General features: G+C 48.2%; 1 protein-coding gene across 2 annotated transcripts in view; it reads left to right on the top strand.

The window, feature by feature from the left end:
- The window catches only part of ASCC3 (activating signal cointegrator 1 complex subunit 3), an 806,286-nt gene that overhangs the window by 718,261 nt on the left and 67,526 nt on the right, over positions 1-20,499 (top strand). The gene's annotated exons all lie outside the window — the stretch shown is intronic.

Below are 20,499 nucleotides of genomic sequence, written 5' to 3'. Positions count from 1 at the left end.
ATAGAGCCAATATGGTGAAGTACTTAAAGATAAGATTTATGAGCAAATGAAAAATGGCTACTTAAAATGTAGCAGATACAATGTGCATTGTGGGTATATGCCACCACACGGCCAATTGGAGGGGAATGTCAGCGTCGCCCTCTCCCCTCCAGTGGTCAAATCTCGCGATGATTGCTCCTATTCCCGTTCCAGTGACGTCAGAAGGTGGTGGGTAAATCCGTCAGCTATTAAAGCTACATCCGGTCCCACAGCTTTTATTCCTCCTCTAAAGTCCACAGTACTAGGGTAGGTATATTGGGATGATGCGCTACAGGTATTTACTCCATAAAAACCCTACGCGTTTCATTCCAACTGCGGGAACTTCTTCAAGGGTAATGATTACCTCATTATCTCAATACCCTTTAGGAAATAATGTCTGTATTTCTGTAAAATAAATTTTCCAGTCCATATCCATAGCCAATATTACTGTATATTGCAGCACTGTAATATTTACAAACCTTTCATGCTTGGAATTCCGAAGTTCATTATTTCAGTCATAATCCCGCCTATCTCTATGGAACATACAATTAAAAAATCCATGTTCTTCTGTTTTGCCAATGTTTGTAAATAGATCCCTCAGTTTGTACTAATTCTGCTGGTGAATCAGTTGAACAATAATCCAATTACTACAATCTACGGCTGTAAGAACTGTTTTAATTTAAAATATTGATGGCTTTGCAGATCTCGGGGTTGCAAGATAAAGCCACACTTGTAAGTTCACAATGTCTAAAAAAAATAAAATAAAAAATAACATTTAAAAAAAAAAAGGTTCAAGGCATAAAACAAAATCCAACTTCACTAGTTGCATACAGTACGTGTGTGCATAGTGGAAGTGGCCTGACATATAGTACAATGCATAAGATAGCATTATACTGCTGTTTATATCTTTTAGAAAATTCCAACACAAAATGCAGCCAGCTCATGTAGGCTACAAACCTATGGTGCCCAAAATCCAAAATGTCCCAGTTTCACTCCAGAATTGCACATGTGTAAAGTGTACATTTAATACTAGCAATATGGCTAATAATAGTAGGGTCTTTGAGTAGCTAATTAGCAAAGCATGTACATGTCCAAAGCACTTACAAATATTCTGTACAGTCTTGAAATGAGTGTATATTGATGAGAGAATCAGCTCAGAGTGCACATTGTCTTATTCTTCCCACCCTCAGTTTCCCATGTCATCTCAATGTTATGTTATGCCAGCATTATATATGGGCATGCATAATTTGTCTAACTAGGGGTAAAGTTGCTTGCGAGACGTGTTGATGCATTTATGTAGGCTTTTCTTTTCTGCTGAATACCACCCTACTACCAGCAACTTCAAGCCTTCATAATTGCCAGGGCTGGTTTTCCATTGTTTCAATCCCACTACCACACTTCTACTGCAAGTACATCAGTGAGGTCGGAGCATTGCTGGCTGTTCATGACATATACAAAATATTAAGAAAGAGAGAGCTTAAAAAGTAAGCAACTAATTACGTTTTGCTTAATTTAAATGTAGTGCATTTGTATTGGATTATACTGAAATGTAAACATTAAGTGGCAGATGGAAGTATAATTTTTACAATATGTTCACATTTGTGCATAGAGACTTATACGGTTGTAGTACTTAAGTCGATCGAAATCAATTGACAAATGGCATTGCATTTACTTCTTGTCTGAAAAGCATTGAACAATTTTCCTGACTGGTATGGTAGTAAAACGGTGGCTGCAATGCTTACAGTTTGTATATCATTATTTACAGACATATTTGAATTGGCTTCCAGTAAGAGAGAACTTTTTAGTAAGGTGCATGACCATTTCAGACGTTTCTTATATCACATGAAAAGTAATAAATGTGTGAAATCGCCAGGGGCTATTGTTACAATCTCCTCAACAGCCAGAGTCATTTGTCAGTTATAACAATGTCTTTATTATGGCCTCCATCATGGGAAATTCTGCATTCAGCATATTTTTCTCCATGTTTTTCTTTACCCAAACTGAAGGAGTGTGTAAAGATACCGACACTGACTCTGATAACGACACTGAGTTTGAAGCAGGAGGAGCCTTGTTCAAACCCCAGTGTCTGCTCCTTGTGACCTTGACAAGTCCATTTCTCTCCCTGTGCCTCAGGCACCAAAAACATAGATTGTAAGCTCTACGGGGCAGGGACTGTGTCTGTAATAATCCTGTGCGCTGCGTACCGCGCGCTAGACTGTAATTGTGAAGCGCTTTGAGTCCCATTGGGAAAAAAGCCCTATATGAAATAAGATTATTTTATTATAAAGAACACACACGTGCTAATGAGAACTGGGTTTTTTTGGGTGGGGGGGAGGCGGGACGGGTTCAATAATTTCACCCCATTGTATTCTCCTCAGTGTAAAATTGTCTCAGTATATTTGTCTCAATTTTGAAGACATGCAATGTTTTAATGAAGACCTTCTTTAAAAGTCAGCTTCACACTTGACAAGTGGTTTGCCATCCTCATCACGAAGACTGGAGACTTTGGGTGACATCTCATTACTACCTTGGTGGGTAGTTTTGATTATTCACAAACATCTGCTATTTACATGTAAATGCACAGTTTTAGAGATAAGTATTCCATCTATTGATTCCTCTCTTCTTGCGTTTAAACCAGCTGATAAGATGCCTCTAGAATGGAAAATTGTCTAGTACAAAGATTCCAACAGTATAGTTGCAAATGAAAACACACACCAAGAAATATAAATATCTTTATTGGGTTTGTTGACATAAAATAGTACAATTCATGCAACCGAGGAGAAAAAAGAATTAAGCAGCAACAAAGAGAAGAGGTAAAAAGTGGCATATGGTACATAGAGATGTTGTCTGTCCATAGAGGGGAGATAATAAAGGGACGATAGCATTGAAAATGATTTGCAGTTGTATTTCAGCCTCCCTTTTCCCCATCTGAGAACTACTTATCTTTGCAATGTTTTGTAGTCACTAAAGAGGCAATGTTGATGTTTGACTTACTGATACCTATCAAGGACTTGTGAGACAATAGAAAATTGAAATAAATACTAGCAAACACATTGGTCTATACTATTATACTGTTTTGCTGCCTTTTTGATCGTACACATTTTTTGGCTTCGTTGATTTAGTAATATTACTACATTATTTTATGTATTAATATTGCCAACATTTTAGAAATGGGTCAACAAAATATGTTAACACGGAGGGCCACATTCACAAAAGAGCACGAAAGGGCATTGCAAAGTAGTGAAATTAAAATGCCTGCAGTTTTATACGAATTTTTAGTCATTCCATTTTAAGTAGCTTTTCATGGATACATGAGCTGTACGAATCTGACTGTATTTCCTGTCATTGGTTTTGCATGCATTCCCCCCCCCCCACCCGTTCTTTTGTTGATATACAAAGCCAAAAGCATTGTCACCACCTTCTATGCTACTGTTTTATTACTGTTGGAGAAATGTAGCAAAGTATGGTCACTGTTATTTAAGGAATACTAAAATCCAGCTGTTCACCATGTGGTCTGTTCATGTGTGTGGGTGAAATCTTTCCCATTGCTCTTATTTGTTTTCCCCACATAAATCTGAGCTTGCGTAAACTCTGCGCACATGCCAGGAGCCATCTGTGAAAGTGTTGGCTTTCTTTTGATTTGAATTAAAGTTGAAATCTAAGCTGAGTGTATTCTAGTTGAGATTTTTCAAACTAGTCTAGCAATGGGCGTTTCCTGTGCCAATAATCGGCGTTTCCTGTACACTATGTTATACAGAAAGATTGACCAGCGTGTGAAAGCCATGTGTTAATGAGCGATCATTTGAACATACATACCAATGAACACTTTAGCTTCCTCACTCACCTCTTAACTGGGATTGCCCAGACTTTAACTTGTTTTATTCCCCGACTTTAACTTGTTTTATTCAGATGTAGCTCTTGTAGTAGTGCAATATATCTTACTGGGGCATTAAAGTTGCAGACAAGTAATATCCTACATGTGTTTTATATATATACTAGCTGAGAGACCCGGCGTTGCCCGGGATGTAAATGCGTAATAGGTAGTATTATTTATAAATCGTGGAACAATAGGTGACTGTTTGTTGTAAAGGTTGGATAATAATATTGAAAAGAAAGATGGAAGAAAATGTAATACGATGTTGTATAAAAATGGTTTATTGTAACCACACCACAGTACAATGTATATTTTGGTGCCATAAGTGATGTAAAAATCTGAGTCGTGTGTCCTGCTAGGGTGTGAGGCGGCGGGTGGCGCGTGGGTTGTGAGTGCTGTCTGTGAGTGGGGGTCCTGCTAGGGTGTGAGGCGGCGGGTGGCGCGTGGGTTGTGAGTGCTGTCTGTGAGTGGGGGTCCTGCAAGGGTGTGAGGCGGCGGGTGGCGCGTGGGTTGTGAGTGCTGTCTGTGAGTGGGGGTCCTGCTAGGGTGTGAGGCGGCGGCTGGCGCGTGGGTTGTGAGTGCTGTCTGTGAGTGGGGGTCCTGCTAGGGTGTGAGACGGTGGGTCAGTGATGTCGGGGGGTAGGGGCGGGAGGCAGCAGGTGTGTGTGGCGGCAGGTATGTGTCGAGTGTGGCGGGTGTCTGTTGAGTGCGTGCAGCGGCTGTGAGGCGGTGGGTGAAAGGCAGAGGCGGCCGGAGTAAGGGCGGGTGAAAGGCAGAGGCGGGGGTGGGGAGGCGGTAAGGCGGGCATGAAGGCGAAGGGCGGCGGGAAGGGGAGGAGGGGGTGGAGGAGGGGGGAAGGGTTAGAGGAGGGGGGGGGAAGGGTTAGAGGAGGGGGGGGAAGGGTTTGAGGAGGGGGTTGAAGTGTGGGAGGGGGTGGGAGGGGAAAGGGTAAAAAGAGGTGGAGGGGGGGGTGGAAAGGGGAGCGGAGGGGGGGTGAAGGGGAGCGGGGGGGGAAGGGGAGCGGGGGGGGGGAAGGGGAGCGGGGGGGGGAAGGGGAGCGGGGGGGGAGGGGAGAAGTGGTGGGAAGGGGGAGGAGGGGGGAGGTGGTGGAAAGGGGGAGAAGGGGGGAGGTGGTGGGAAGGGGGAGAAGGGGGGAGGTGGTGGGAAGGGGGGAGGTGGTGGGAAGGGGGGAGGTGGTGGGAAGGAGGAGGAGGGGGAAGGTGGTGGAAAGGGAGAGAAGGGGGGATGTGGTGGGAAGGGGGAGGAGGGGGAAGGTGGGGAGGAGGGGGAAGGTGGTGGGAAGGGGGAGGAGGGGGGAGGTGGTGGGAAGGGGGGGAAGGTGGTGGGAAGGGGGAGGTGGTGGGAAGGGGGGGGAGGTGGTGGGAAGGGGGGGAGGTGGTGGGAAGGGGGGGAGGTGGTGGAAAGGGGGGGGGAGGGGTGAGGTGGTGGGAAGGGGGAGGAGGTGGGAAGGGGGAGGCGGTGGGAAGGCGGGGGGTGGGAGGCGGTGGGAAGGGGGGTGGGAAGGGGGGTGGGAGGCGGTGGGAAGGGGGGGGGAGGCGGTGGGAAGGGGGGGAGGGAGGCGGTGGAAAGGGGGGGAGGCGGTGGGAAGGGGGGGTGGGAGGCGGTGGGAAAGGGGGGTGGGAGGCGGTGGGAAGGGGGGGTGGGAGGCGGTGGGAAGGGGGGGTGGGAGGCGGTGTGAAGGGGGGTGGGAAGGGGGGGAGGGAGGCGGTGGGAAGGGGGGGGAGGCGGTGGGAAGGGGGGGTGGGAGGCGGGGGGGAGGCGGTGGGAAGGGGGGGTGGGAGGCGGGGGGGAGGCGGTGGGAAGGGGGGGTGGGAGGCGGTGGGAAGGGGGGGTGGGAGGCGGTGGGAAGGGGGGGTGAGAGGCGGTGTGAAGGGGGGGTGGGAGGCGGTGTGAAGGGGGGGAGGCGGTGGGAAGGGGGGGAGGCGGTGGGGAAGGGGGGAGGCGGTGGGGAAGGGGGGAGGCGGTGGGGAAGGGGGGGGCGTGGGAAGGGGGGGGGGGGGGCGGTGGGAAGGGGGGGGAGGCGGTGGGAAGGGGGGGGGGAGGCGGTGGGAAGGGGGGGGAGGCGGTGGGAAGGGGGGGGCGGTGGGAAGGGGGGGTGGAGGGGAGGTGAAGGGGTGAAGGGGGGGGGTGGAGGGGAGGTGGAGGGGGGGTGGAGGGGAGGTGAAGGGGGGGGAGTGGAAGGGAGGGGGGTGGAAGGGAGGTGATGGGGGGGTGGAGGGGGGGGTGGAGGGGAGGTGAAGGGGGGGGAGGTAAATGGGGAGGTGAGGGGGGAGGTAAATGGGGAGGTGAAGGGGGATGGAAGGGAGAAGTGGAGTGAGGGGAGGTGAAAGGGGGTGAGGGGAGGTGATGGGGGGTGAGGGGAGGTGATGGGGGGTGAGGGGTGGTGAAGGCCGCTCACTCACCCGTCCGGCAGGTCCCACGTGGATCTGAGGCGGGAGGCAGCGTGTTGTGGCCGCTCTCCCGCTGTGTCCCGGGCGCTCGCTCGCTCCCCCGCTGACTGTAGCGGCGCCGGGGGGGGGGGGGGTATCGGGGAGACACTGACACTGGAGGGGAGGGGGGGGGGGTGGAGGGGAGGTTAAGGGGGGGTGGAGGGGAGGTGAAGGCCGCTCACTCACCCATCCGGCAGGTCCCACGTGGATCTGAGGCGGGAGGCAGCTTGTTGTGGCCGCTCCCCCGCTGTGTCCCGGGCGCCGCCATCTTGGGCACTCGGCGCCGCGAGGCAGCCTGCCTGGCCACTGGCTGTTCCCCCGCCGGGGAGGGGGTGAGTTGTAGCGCCGGTGAGGGGGGGGCATGTATATGTGTGGGGGGGGAGAGGTGGGAGATATAGAGGGGGGGTCTCGCACGGCCGCTGACACTGGGTGGGGGGGGGGGGGCGCTGAAGGGGTAATAATAGTGTGTGTGTCCCGCTGACTGTAGCAGCGCCGGGGGAGGGGGGGTCGGGGTGAAAGCGCGGGAGACACGGGGAGAGGAGGAGGTGCGCGCGGGTGCTGCTAACTGTGAGCCCCGCTAATGTAGGTAACAGTGTGTGTGTGTGTGTGTGTCACTGTGTGTGTGTCTGTCATTGTGTGTGTGTGTGTGTCCCTGTGTGTGTGTGTCCCTGTGTGTGTGTGTCCCTGTGTGTGTGTGTCCCTGTGTGTGTGTGTCCCTGTGTGTGTGTGTCCCTGTGTGTCCTTTGGCCCGTCACTCCGCCTCAGGCCAATGAGAGGTGTGCGGGGGCGGGCCAAGGGACCAATCAGATTTCCCCTAGGGACACCGGACATCCAGCAGGCATGCATGCATGCAGGCAGGCAAACATACAGTGCTTTCACTAATATAGTATAAGATAAAAATTTAATTTAGAGTTGTTTAGAAGAAAAGGCTACAAGTATTTTCTCATAATACAGAACTGATATATATATATATATATATATATATACAGTGTTCGACAAATCACCCAAAAATCTACTCGCCCAACCAAAAAATCTACTCGCCCAACCAAAAAATCTACTCGCCCCTAGTCCCGCCCCCAACCCCGCTTTAAAATAAAATATATAAATAAAATACATTTAATAAATTCCTAGTCAGAACAACATTTGTTTTTGTCATAAATGTATTTATTGTATTACATTATACTACAATTAGTCCTTGGTGTGTGTGTGTGTGTGTGTGTGTGTGTGTGTGTGTGTGTGTGTGTGTGTGTGTGTGTGTGTGTGTGTGTGTGTGTGTGTGTGTGTGTGTGTGTGTGTTTTTGTGTGTGTGTAAATGTCGGATATAGAAATAAAAGCCAGGTGTGAATGACTAGTTTCCTGAACCCCATAACCAGTGTCTGGACATCCCCGCTTCACAATATCTAAAGCAGCAATCCCGCCTGGGATCTTACCTGATCCGCAGTCCCTCAATGTCCAGGTACCCTCATTCCCGCAATGTTATACATTGGAGGGGATGTGTTCCCTACCTGTCTTCTGGGTTAGGGGGGGTTCCGATGTCTTCCGTGTGAAGCTTGAGTCAGATCTGGAAGAAAGCAGTATAGGTTATTTCGGTGTAGTATAGGGCAGTTAAGATATATAGGGTAAATAAGATATCCAGATCCAGAGTGTGGGTGTCAGAGAGAGTGTGGGGAAGAGTGGGAGAGAGAGAGAGTGTGGGAGAGAGAGAGAGAGAGAGAGAGTGTGGGAGAGAGAGAGAGAGTGTGGGAGAGAGAGAGAGTGTGGGAGAGAGAGAGAGAGTGTGGGAGAGAGAGAGAGAGTGTGGGAGAGAGAGAGAGAGTGTGGGAGAGAGAGAGAGTGTGAGAGAGAGAGAGTGGGAGAGAGAGAGAGAGTGTGGGAGAGAGAGAGTGTGGGAGAGAGAGAGTGTGGGAGAGAGAGAGAGTGTGGGAGAGAGAGAGAGTGTGGGAGAGAGAGAGAGTGTGGGAGAGAGAGAGAGTGTGGGAGAGAGAGAGAGTGTGGGAGAGAGAGAGAGTGTGGGAGAGAGAGAGAGTGTGGGAGAGAGAGAGAGTGTGGGAGAGAGAGAGAGTGTGGGAGAGAGAGAGAGTGTGGGGGAGAGAGAGAGAGTGTGGGGGAGAGAGAGAGAGTGTGGGGGAGAGAGAGAGAGTGTGGGGGAGAGAGAGAGAGTGTGGGGGAGAGAGAGAGAGTGTGGGGGAGAGAGAGAGAGTGTGGGGGAGAGAGAGAGAGTGTGGGGGAGAGAGAGAGAGTGTGGGGGAGAGAGAGAGAGTGTGGGGGAGAGAGAGAGAGTGGGGGAGAGAGAGAGAGTGTGGGGGAGAGAGAGAGAGTGTGGGGGAGAGAGAGAGAGTGTGGGGGAGAGAGAGAGAGTGTGGGGGAGAGAGAGAGAGAGAGTGGGGGAGAGAGGGAGACTGACTGACTGGGTAGGTGACTGACTGGGTAGGTGACTGAGTGACTGACTGGGTGGGTAGGTGACTGACTGGGTAGGTGACTGACTGACTAGGTGGGTGGGTAGGTGACTGACTGGGTGGGTAGGTAACTGACTGGGTGGGTAGGTGACTGACTGGGTGGGTGGGTGGGTAGGTGACTGACTGGGTGGGTGGGTGGGTGGGTGAGTGGGTAGGTGACTGACTGACTGGGTGGGTGGGTGGGTAGGTGACTGACTGACTGGGTAGCTGACTGACTGGGTGGGTAGGTGACTGGGTGGGTAGGTGACTGACTGACTGAGTGGATAGGTGACTGACTGACTGGGTGGGTAGGTGACTGACTACTTGTGATTTCTCTCTCTCCCCCCCCTACAAACACACACACACACTCTCTCCCCCCTACACACACACACATACTCTCTCCTCACCCCCCTACACACCGTGGCATCGCTCTGGTCTCCGGTCTCTGTGACAGCCGATGAAGCGGCAGGCCGGGTGTCGCCCTCGGTCTCGGCGGCTGTTGCTGCTGTCAGTGAGGGGGTCAAACACGCCGGGACATGGGTGCAGCGGCAGCCTCAGCTCAGTGGCTGTCGGTGAAGGAGGAGACCATCTTCTCACGACGGGCTGATCCGGGTCACCGACCTGGCGGAGCTGCCACGCGGGGTCACGGAGGCCGGGGACACGGAGTTGGAGTTGAGATCGGGAGTGAGTGGGGAGATTTGGGGTGTCGGGGAGGGGGGAAGATTGGGGTGAGGGGGGGTCACGGAGGCCGTGAGAGATTGGGGTGAGGGGGGGGGTCACGGAGGCCGGGAGAGATTGGGGTGAGGGGGGGTCACGGAGGCCGGGAGAGATTGGGTGGGGGGGGGGGGTGGCGGATGGCCCGATGGGAGGCGACAGATGGCCCTGCAGGGGCCTGTGGCAGACAGAGGTGCAGAAGGGGCTGGCTGCCGGAAGGGGGAGGAGTGAAAGCGCTGAGGAGGGAAAGTATTGCTGAGAGGCGGGGGAGGAGCGAAGACACTGCTCAGAGAACCGGAGGCGGGTTAATCTCCCCCAACAACATGAATCCGCCTCCGGCTTTTTTTTTTTCTCCATCGCGAGCGGGGGAAAAACAGCAGCGCGAACGGGGGAAATTAAAAATACAAATCCGTGTGCTGCTTGGGCCAATATTTACTCGCCCGGAGGTTAAATCCACTCGCCCCGGGCGTGTAAATATATATGATTGTCGAACACTGTGTATATATATATATATATATCAATCAGTTCTGTATTATGAGAAAATACTTGTAGCGTTTTCTTCTAAACAACTCTAAATGAAATTTTGAATGTATTATAATGTAATAAGCATTTTTTGTTTCTATAGAAACCATTTACAAAGTCACATCCCCTTCCTCTTCTGAAACAGGCTTGTTTTTTTTTTTAGCCCTACCCTCTCTCTAGCAGTGCACCAATTGTATTTTGTGACTGCCTGGTCACATGATCTTTCCCACAGAACTTTGCATCTTTGGTCTTCTGCTGCACTGACAGCCATTTAGTGAACCCCCAAGCTGAATCTTCACCGATCGATGACAGGAGAACAAATCGATCGGCAACTTAGCTAATTACTTACCATTGTGTGGATTGTATTGATGCACATATTAAAGGGGAAAAAACAAAGAAACATTTTTATTTTATTTTTATTTATTTTTTAACACGGCAGCTTGGACTGCTGCTTTAAATGGACTGAGAATGTTAATCATTTCTTTGTAATACATATAAAATGATCTAAAAAAAATATTAAAATGTGTGTATTTTATTACAAAGTCCTGTCAGAAGATATTTTTTCCCCCCACAGCTCTTAAGACTGGAAAATTGTTAATGGGTATACTATATATAAAGGTGTGTGTGATTTTTTATATATATATATATATATATATATATATATATTGCTATAACGGGGTTGAGCTGTGGGTGTATATGTGGGTGTGTATGTATATATATATATATATATATATATATATACACACACACACAACTCAACACCGTTATAGCGCAATCCGCTACAATGCAGATCCGATTATAACGCGGTATGAGCGTGGCTCCCGATTTAAAAACATCTCCTTTTTATATATGTAACCATGCTGTAAAATGGCTGCAGTCATCTCTCCTGCTGACAGTAAGGCCTGGTAAGTTAGGGGCATGCCAGCAGTAATTATGGAGGTTTGCTCTCACACCCTGGTGAGGTGCCCTATGTATGGATGGGAGTGGTCACATGCTCTGAATCCATGATTAGTGATGTCAGAGTTGTGTCAGCCCCCAGAGGATACATAAGGCACAGCACTGTTCAAAAGTTAGTTGTTAGAGGACAGAGAAAAGCTGTTGGAGTGTTATGTAAGAGACTATGAGACAAGGAGCAAGTCTGAGTGCAGGCTTGGGAGGAGACAGCTTATAAGACTGTGACCAGGGACCTGGCACAGGGACTATCTCCCTAAAGGGGAGATAGGGAACCCACCAATTAAGGGAAGTGATACCTTTCAAAGGGAAGTGCGGTGAACATGGGAGGCTGAATACACCCCATTGTGGAGGGCAGCTGGCCCACCGTACTAATAGAGATGTTCCTGATTAACAACACTCTCGTGTGCAAGTGTGGAGTTATTGCACAGAGAGAAGCACTACAGAGGAGTTCCTCATCAGACTCATCCCCAAGCGGACGCCGGGATCCTGATGAGGTGGAGGCGCTGCACTGGATATAGGTAGGACTCAGCACACTACCTCAGCTGCCTGTCTGGGTTGGCAAATCCCCACACAACATCATGCGGGAGACTCAGGAGTCCTGTTGCCAACAGGTGCACCACCAGACATCACACTGTAATGGGGACTGGTTAGACCACAGGGGCCAATATGAGATTGGGTGGGTCAGGCCAGTCCAGAAAATCCGTTACATTTGGAGGCGAGCTGCTGAGATATACCTGTCAACAGGACAGGCTTTTGCTAGGTCACTTGGAAACAGGGAGAATGTCTGCTGCCACTTTGTGCTGCGTTGGGATGGACCTAGGGGTAGTCAGGGGGGCTGATGGAGTTTGTCAGTTAGCAGGGACGACCTAGGGGCCCGAAAGGAGTTGGGGGTTTGGAGCCGGGCTATAGCTGTCCTAGTCACCTTGAGGCAGTGCTAGTTGGTAGGATGCCTAAAGGGATAGCCTGTTAACGTGGTCAGGAATCCTGGAGAGGGTCTGCGCTAGGCTGACCAAGAGAGGTAGACGCCCAAGTACTGCATGGAAGCCCCAGAGTACTCTAGCCCATTCCAGACCACTTACCGAAGGGAGCACAGACTGGGAGGAAGGAGATACAGCAGACACTGAGAGTGTGAGCCTAGCCTGAGGTTGTACAACACGAGTCCAGCCTACATTAGGTACACAAGGTGGTGCATCAGGGCAATCTTTATTGTACCGGAGTGGAGGCTGCCCCGCAGAGAGGAGCCCCATGTATAATAATCCTAACTACTGCGAGAGAATGGCGACCGCAAGAATGGAGGATCCGCGCGGTGCGGATAGTCCAAAATGGCGACCGGAGGCTGATGGGGAGAGCACACGTGGCGTGCGCCCCACTAAAGAGCAAGCTGCTGCTGACATGTCTTTTACAAGCCTGCTGTGGAGTGGAGCGAAAGCTGTGGCCGCGCCGTTTTGGTCCTGCCTAGGACCGCAGGGTACTACCCTGGAGGACAGTGTTGAAGACATTGTTGTAATGTGTGGTGAAAATGAACTACAAAATGGCGGCTCCCGCTTCCCTGGGAGACCGTGTGGGCCGAGTGCAGAGAATTCTGCAAATGCAAAATTTGCAGGGAGTTGGCCAGGAGTGGCGCCAACAGGAAAACCCCGCCCTGATGGGGGGTATGGCGCGAAAGCTGCGGCCGCGCCTTCATGGACAGTGACTAATTCAGCCCCAGTGCTGGGTCACCCGATAAATCTATGGGACCTCCCCCTAATCTCAACCAGGGGGAGTGGTTTCCAATTATGCCCCGTGGGCATGAATCCAGCGGAGCAAGGAGCTGGTGAGCCGGCGGTACTGTTACCAAAAGTAGTTCCTGCCGCTGATACTGCATGCAAGAAGGAAGGGTATTTTGCACGCAAGGCAGCTGAAAGAAAACGGCTGGAATTGGCGGCAAAAGAAGGACCCCACCCTGTTGGGGATAAGGGCGCGAAAGCTGAGGCCGCGCCCTCTAGGACTGAAAGAGGTGCGGCCTCAATTAAAGGACATCCTATCCCATTGTGGGACCCTCCCCAAATATTCACCAGGGGGAGGGGTCTCTATCTCTGCCAGGCAAGACCCGAGTTGTCTGAGGGAGGAGCTGGGTGTGAGCTTTTTGGCCCACAGTTGCGAGCTGGTGAACAGGAGAGACCATTGTGCAAAGTGTCTCCCGTAACCAGCACAACAAAGAGCGAGATGGACATTGGGGTATATCCCTATTTGTTGCCAGGAGGCTCCCTGGTAGTCAAGGCGGGAGCGGACACAGCCATGCAAGTGTGGAGTTATTGCACAGAGAGAAGCACTACAGAGGAGTTCCTCATCAGACTCATGCCCAAGCGGACGCCGGGATCCTGATGAGGTGGAGGCGCTGCACTGGATATAGGTAGGACTCAGCACACTACCTCAGCTGCCTGTCTGGATTGGCAAATCCCCACACAACATCATGCGGGAGACTCAGGAGTCCTGTTGCCAACAGGTGCACCACCAGACATCACACTGTAATGGGGACTGGTTAGACCACAGGGGCCAATATGAGATTGGGTGGGTCAGGCCAGTCCAGAAAATCCGTTACATATATATATATATATATATATATATATATATATATATATATATATATAAATAAACAATATGGTGTAGGGGTGTGTGTGTGTGTGTGTACATTAGCAATAAAGCATTGAATGTTTAAACAATAATAATTCCCACATGGTGTACGGGGTGTGTGTGTGTCATGTGACTCTCCTCTGCACTCGAAAGTCTATGTAAGTGCCGCGCACGTGGACGCAGCCTGATGAAGCAGGGAGAGCTGTAGAGCGGAGAGAGCTGCAGATGCCAGTAAGTCCTTGCGCAGCGAAATGTAATAATGCGATCTCGGTTATAACGTATTTCAGCTGTATAGTGTGTTTGTGTGTGTGTGTCAATGTAAGGGATTGGGGCACACACTTAATGCCAGAAGAATGGATCATAAGTCCCAATCTTTCGGCATTAATAAAACCAACATATAAATAGGGATTAGTGGAAAAAAGAAATTAAAGAAAAACAGATTGTCAAAGATGTAAGGGCGCTGTATCATTATCATGTGTCTATTCGGCCACAAAAAAACACCTTTACACCATATCCTATTTATTTATCATTTATATCATTTACAGAGAAAGGCGTATATGGTTAAAGGTAAACTTTCAATTATAGCACCGTGGAAACCGATCACTTGCAAGGAAGATACAGTAGTAACTGTGCAATACAGTGTAAGGAGTTGGTGTTGACTAATTCTGGCTGTATTTGTGTAAGCATTCCAATAAAAGATTTTCAGCTGACAATCTGGTTTAATACACTAACAACGTTCACACAGTTTGTTAAAGCAGCAATCTGAGTTGCTTGCATTTTTGAATGATGTGCAGTGTTCTTATTTTGTTGGATAACAGGAAATAATTGTATCGGTAATTTTTTGGGGCAGCTGTAGTTGCTTTGAGCAATTGAGGGAGAAGAAGTGGCTCAATGAGTAAAAGACACTGAGTTTGAATCAGGAGAGCCGGGTACAATTCCCAGTGACCAATAGTTCTGCGTGCTCCAAAATTCTCTTGCTTTTTATACCTTTGGTTATATCAGTTGTCTTTCAGGAAATTAAGAGATTACACTTTACATAGGTATACACTGTTTTAATTGTTCAGAAAATACCACTTGAAATGATGAGCACGTTTGTAAATATATGCAAGCGAACATAATTTCAATGTTGATGAAAAATTTGCCTGACGTACTGTATGTGTGCTAGGACGTAACCATCATATATATCATGGAAAGCTATGTGCATGTTTAAATATTTAGATGGGCCAGGTTGGACTTTGAATTGCGTGCATCAACATGAAGAAATGTAACACCTTATGGTGTATAATGCTGGTTGTACACCATATGACACATGCTTACTGAAAACATTTTTCTTCGTGTTGCTTGCATTGTGTTTGTTATCAAGATGCTAAGAGACACACAAACATGAGTGATCATATGACAATTTTTCATAGCCGTTTTTTAAAAGTGATGTATTTATACATAAGCAACATATTCTGTTCCTTTTTTATGAACCCCATAAAATAAGCACACAGGCAAAAATGTGCTCAGAAAATTCAATCCATGGCATTTGCAGAACAGATTGTGGTTTGTAATGAAAAGGGAAACGAAAATGAAAAATATTGAGTGAACAGCAGGGCCCATTTGATGTGATTATGAAGAATGTTTCTTTATTCTGTCTTTTCTGCTGCAATCTGAAAACAGTAGCAGGGGGTTACAAGCAGACTTCATCGTATGTTTGTCAATCACTGTCATTTCACATTTGCAACCAGGAGGCATCTTTATTCTAGAATGGCTGGTCAAATCAGAGGAACATATTTGCAGTTAGTAGTCTGTCCAGCCTCCACTGAACAAACAAGGACAGGGCAGTCGCACCAAACATCTCGCAGAACAATATAATAGACTCTGCTGACCCTGCTGCCCTCCATTCATCTCTGCTCCTAGTGGAATCAAAGCTTCACTAGCCATTCCCAATTTCCTTTAATCACTGACTTGATGCAGATAAGAAAATTAAACCGTTTATTTACACTTCACAATCGCACACAGGAAATTAAGACGACAACAAGGTGCTTGATTTTAGGAACATATTCTGAAAGGAAGAAAAGCCCTTTCTGCTAATTGGGGCTATGTGAGAATCTGTATAGTGAGCCACAGTATCACGTGTGCAGATACCTTTCTGTTGTATTTAGCTTTTCTAAACTGCATTGTAAAATAAAAGCAAAATGTTTGTGCAAAGATCAGAATTGAATTACTAGGGTGAGTGGAACGGGAAAACTGGATTCAGAGTATTGCTTATTAAACTGTTTATTTCGTTTTGTGCCACGTTACCATTTAAATCCTCACAAAGTTATACTGATAACTTCACTGATAAGTATTTTTGGGAACCGGAGAGAGTTTTTTTTGAGCTGAAAATAGCGGGGTTGAGCTCTGGGGAACCACGCTTCCAATTCTGTAAAAACATTGTTTTAAATGTGGGTTAGTGAGGGGGGATTGTTGCTTTAAACCATCAATTCTTGGCAGTTTGCAAACACTTTGCATATCAGTTTGCTGTAATTATTTAAAAAAAAAAACAGATACCCAGCAAGCTCTCAGAAACCCCCCCAAAATAATGTAATTATTTTTAAGATGATAGTCCAAGCAATCCATGCTGTATATTTATTTTTTAATTTTATTTTTATAGAGGATTGAAGCAGGGGGTCTCTGGAGCTGAACCCCACTAACTTCAGCTCTGGGGACCCCATGAGTCTGGAGATGCATACCTCCATAGTGGCTGCTGGTAGCCTCTCCAGATTTCACATTATGGCTGATTTTTAAAGCTCCCGGGCCCTGCAGGCCAATAGGAAGCTGTGACGTCATCCGGTGCGACTTCCTATTGGCCCATGTGACGCTGAAGCTTTAAACTGCAGGAGATACCGGCACCCCCATCGGAGGTAAGTATCCCTGGAAGCAGTGTGTCCCCATAGCTGAAATTAACGGGCTGAGTTCCGGAGACCCCCACTTCAATCCTGTATATAAAAGAAAATGTAAAAAGAAAACACTGTGGATTGCTGCTCCTTTAAAGGTAATTATGTTTATTTCATTGGATTATTTTGGATTATACTCCGTAAACGACATTGCTTCATCTTTTATAAGGTAAGGAGCGATGCGTTGTGGAGGCCAGTGGCAGGATGTTCAATACGTCTCTAGTGATTCTGCGCCATTGATCTCGATTTAGGGCGGCTTTTTGGGCTTCGGCTACTGTGGAATGGTTTGAAATCCTGCGCCACCTGGTTCGACCACGTTTTCTTTGGAGCATTTCGGTCCACTTTCAAGCCTATGGGTCGTGTAGTGTTGAGGCACTGGTGTGGTAGGCTGGTGATGTCCATACGGCAGACGTGGCCAAACCACCTAAGTCTTTGTCGCTTAATGTACTGGCCGATTGTGGATTGCTTTTGACAGGCTAACCGTACATCTTCATTTTTCCATCGGTCTCGTAGTGTAATTTGGAGTATGTTACGTAGACATCTTAGTTGGAATCGTTCGAGTAGGTTCATATCGCTTTTGAGTAGTGTCCTTGTTTCTGAGCCATACAGTAAAATGGTGCGTATTGAGGCGTTAAAAAAAAAATCGCATTTTTGTTACATTTGTCACGTCCTGTTGGTTCCACAAGCATTTCTTTATGGAGGCGAATGCTGCAGTGGCGCTGCCAATGCGGCTTTTGATGTCGTTCGTAGCTGCTATGCTTTGGCTATCAATAATAGACCCTAGGTATTTGAATGAGTCCACTCGCACGATAGCCAAAAGTCACTAATTGCAGCCCTATAAAACTTGACTTGGGACACCATGTCCTTCCCCCGTTTCAAAGACAAATATATTTTTCAAATCAATTTATAGAATTAATAAAATTGGAATTTTAGACAAGTGAATTTAATTAAACCTCGTTTAATATAACTGTACACCCTATTGTAGATATAAAGTGAACCATACTTCCCACATGGAGTACATACTTTTTACTATAACATCACAACTCAGAATTGCGTACAAATAAAAAAATATGCAACTTGCAGAAGTAAGAAAAAGTGCGGCCCATACTTGATAAGCAATGTTAAGACCAATCGTTTTGAATCGTCTTAAATGTTAGCACCGCTTGCTAAATATTACTCAAGTCATCCTGTGGGGACATTTATACAGTGATCATTTGGGAATTCTGCCACTAAATAGCCTTTGAAGTTGGAGTTACAGATCTCAAGCTTGCTTGATTGATTGTGTTTTGTCTTGGCACTGGGGGCAGTAATTGGTCAGTTATCCAACACAACAAGAAGTCACACAATTGCTATCTCTCTTTTGCACAATTACGCTAATTTTCATTAGTTTACAGACCCTTGCATCTCTTTATGCCTCTCTTTTTGTCTCTCAAACATCTTCTCCTTCTGTCTTTCATAACTTCCTTTCTCTACTTTTTCTTTTGTCTTTTTTTGTTTTATATATATATAGATATATATAGATATATATATATATATATATATATATATATATATATATATATATATATATATATATATATACTAGCTGAGAGACCCGGCGTTGCCCGGGATTAAAATTTCCTGCTCCCCCGTCTTTCTCCGCTCCCCCCATCTCTTTCTCCGCTCCCCCCGTCTCTTTCTCCGCTCTTTCTCCGCTCCCCCGTCTCTTTCTCCGCTTCACACACACACACACACAAACACACACACACACACACACACACACACACAGTGCAGTCAGTTGGAGTCTCTGGCTCCCTCCAGTCTGTGAGGGGGGCTCTCCCCATGGGGTTAAATACAGCCAGCTCTGATTTGAGTGCACACTCCTCACGTTTTGGCCTTCCTGGCTCTGTGGCTGCTGTGAGTATTGGGGAGCGTTGGGGGGTGGGAGGAGCGTGTGTTACTGGCTGGTGTGGCTGTGAATGTGCTCCTTAGAACGGTCTCTGCGGAGTGACACTGACGTTTCCTGCTCCCTTTTCCTGCCTCTCGCTGGAGCTGTCGTGGGGAGAGGAGGAGAGGCGGCTGGCAGAGCTACCGCTGAGAGGCCTACGCCGTTTGGCGAGTGGTATTCGTGGCGGGGGGCAGGGCGGGGGGAGCGCCCTCGGTGGGGGTTGGGAGCCAGAGTAGAGTTTGAAGTAGGTAGAAGTGGCATCTCTTGGCCATAGGACTGAAGCCGTGTCCTAGCCCACTTCCTGCCCCAGGGGAGGAGTCTGTGTCAGTAAGGGGGACAGCTGTAGACTGGGACCCCCTCTTCTTCCGCCGGGGAGGGGGCCTTGTGATTTGGGGGCTAGGGGACTCATCCAGGGAGCTATCCCCTCGGTCATTACGCAGTGTCGGACTGGAGCCCTTCTTGGGCAGGGATTGCGATTTTGAGGGCCGGCCACGTTTGCGCTTTGGAGGAGTGGGGAGCTCGAGAGCTCCGCTGCTGCTCGCCCCTCCCCACAGACACTAGTGGGAGGAATGGAAGCAGCGCTGGGAATGGTCAGGTCAGCAGCGGGATCACACTTCCCCTCCCTGGGATCGCTACTCACAGCAGGGAGGTCTGGTCCAGACCTGACGGTAGCAGAGATGGGATTGGATCCTGTAGTGTCTGGGGGAGAGAGGGGATCCAGTGCAGTGGTATCACAAACAGGGGAAGCATCAGATGGAGGCGTTGCTATGGCAGTTGGGTATGTGAGGTCATAGAACCACGCAGGCCAATGAGAGTCGGGCGGGGGCGGGCCACGGACCAATCAGATTGTCCAGAGGCTGAGTGACAGACCGACGGACCAATCAGATTGCCCAGAGGCACAGCAAATATACGTTTTCCGCAAACAAACAATGTTTTCATTTTTATAGATATATATATGTGTTTTTCTCTTTCTAGTGACAACAAACTTTCTTTATCTTATATGCTTCCTATATTATTTTTCAGTTTCTAACACGTTCTTATCTGTCTCTCTTTTTGGGGGTGTTAGTCATTGAACTGCAATAGTGTTGATCGGGGCACTGACGCAGTTTTGCGAATTACCTTTTTTCTGTCTGCTATAGGTATGCCTAATCTTCTTCTGTCTTTTACAAACTTGCATTCTCAGCATATCGTTCCCTATGATTCTCACTCTTCCAGGTGACTTTGTTCCGAGACTGTATTGGAAAGAAACTGAAAAAGACCATGTTAAATCAGCTGGGTATAGGTCAGTGGTGGGCAACTCCAGTCCTCAAGAGCCACCAACAGGTAAGGTTTTAAGGATATCCCTGCTCTGGCACAGGTTGAGCCACCTGTGCTGAAGCAGTGATATCCTGAAAACCTGACCTGTTGGGGGAGTCTTGAGGACTGGAGTTGCCCACCTCTGATATAGGTTGTCCAAAGATTTTCCTTTGTGATATCCACCTTGAGAACACTAACCTCGTTCTTGTGGGGGTTTTTCTTCTCTTTGTTGTTGTTGCTATTTTCATGTTATAATGCTTAGTTTTTTAACTTGAGTTCAATTATTTGATCATATTTCAAGTATTTGTTTTATAAAGCACAACTGATTAAAATATGTAGAAGAATAGACCGTAGGCGTAGAGCATCCCATCTTGGAAATACGTTTTGATTGAGAATGTGCCATTTTTCTTAGGATATCATAGCCTTGATTGGTAAAGTAAAGAAGCAGTGGTGTAGGCCGGCAATCGTGCAACAAATACAAATGTGTTGTACGTGTGACAGCCTGGTTTACCATACTATGGTGCTGTCAGGAGTGCGAAGATATTTGACTTTGTTTTCAGTGTCCTTATGACATACGCTGTACATTATGGCCCTTTGCCTGTTTTCGAGGGGGGATGTGCAATCGTCGCCGACCATGAACTAAACTGGAGGGAAGGATCATCCCCTTCCTCTCCGGTCACCGGAAGCGTTCATGTGATCGCACAGGAGAGCGGTCACATGACTGCTAGTGTCGGAGGGTTCGTGGTACTGAAAGAGTTAATAAATGTAGTCCAAG

Source organism: Ascaphus truei, chromosome 4 (assembly GCF_040206685.1).
Source record: "Ascaphus truei isolate aAscTru1 chromosome 4, aAscTru1.hap1, whole genome shotgun sequence".
NCBI lineage: Eukaryota > Metazoa > Chordata > Amphibia > Anura > Ascaphidae > Ascaphus > Ascaphus truei.
This window is presented reverse-complemented; position numbering and strand designations above follow the sequence as displayed.